Raw genomic sequence first — 1,552 nt, forward strand, 5'->3', positions numbered from 1 at the left:
ATATGCTAGCCTCGTACGTAAATTATTGATTTTTTTACATAGTACTAGCTTTAATTTAATAAATGGACGTAAACTTATGTTGAATTTATCTTTTTTTTTTTTCCTTTTTGTAGTTCATTACAAAAGATGCATATACGTAAGGAGAGATCGACGTAATTCAGACCCAATGGGCAAGTTTTATTGACCGATTTGTGTAAGGATGTAATTCTTGTTTTTTGTCTGAATAGAATGTAAATGCTAGCTTAGAATGAATGTAAATTTATCTAATCATGATCTTTGTAAATGGAATTAGTACTAATATGATATTTGGGAATGAGAGAAATGATGGCTTGGTGTAAGTATTCTATGAAAGTCTGGTTTTGGTATTGTGATTCTTGTTTGTGGATAAATTCATAGGTGGAAGACATGATCTATTTATTATTGGAAGCTGTATTCATGGTATTGTGATTCTTGTTTATTCATGGAATTAGTACTAATTGATATTTGTGAATGAGAGAAATGATGGTTTTGGTGTAAACTGTATTCTATGAAAGTCTGGTTCTGGTATTGTTTTGCAAATTTTGGTGGATAAATTCATAGGTGGAAGACAAATATTGATGAGTATATGTAATGGATTGGAAATATTGATTCTTGTTTGTGGATAAATTCATAGGTGGAAGACAAATATTGATGGGCTTGCCATGCAAATTTTTCTATACTTTTTAATATAAAACACAGACATTTCCTGACCCAACATGAGACATATAATGTCGTTTTTAACTTATTTGACCAAAACAAGGGATTCAGCAACGAAATTTTTTAAAAAAGGGACAGATTTGGACTTTAATGTCGGTTAAGAATTAAAAAAATAGGCTTTAATGTCAGTTGCAACCGACATTAAAGAACTTTAATCACTAAAGACCTTTAATGTCGGTTGCAACCGACATTAAACACCTTCAATGTTGAGACCTTTAATGTCAGTTGCAACCGACATTAAAGATCTTCAATGTTGGTTGTAACCGACATTAAAGACCTTCAATGTCGGTTGCAACCCACATTGAAGGCTGTGTTATTGGTGTTATTGAAGCCCTTTAATGTCGGTTTAAAACCAACATTAAAGACAACTGACATTAAAGGGCTTTAATAGCACTATCTTTAATGTTGGTTTAAAACTGACATTAAAGCTCGAATTTCTTCTACTGTCTTGTTAATTTGAACACTTCAAATCAATCCCAAGGACTGATTCTCAACTTGAATCCATTGAGCTACCAAGGGGACCTTATGGACCTGTAGCTTGAAGCTCCAATAGTACGTGAATAACTGACTAAACTCTTTAGTCACGGAATCCACCATCCGTTAACTGTCAAGCACTCTACTAAAGATCGACAGCTACACTCTCTTCACTACAGATATATTTCTGTGTCCATATCAACCAATCAACAGTGTGATAACCCTTCACAGATCGCTCGTAAGTATAGCTGGGCCAATTTATCGTTTTGCCCCTGTAGTTACATCTAACTCCTTAAGTACCACTGATTCCTCTAATGAACAAAAGTCATAGTCCTACTATGAT

Source organism: Benincasa hispida, chromosome 9 (genome assembly GCF_027475165.1).
Source record: "Benincasa hispida cultivar pf3 chromosome 9, pf3_genome.v1.1, whole genome shotgun sequence".
Classification (NCBI taxonomy): Eukaryota; Viridiplantae; Streptophyta; class Magnoliopsida; order Cucurbitales; family Cucurbitaceae; genus Benincasa; species Benincasa hispida.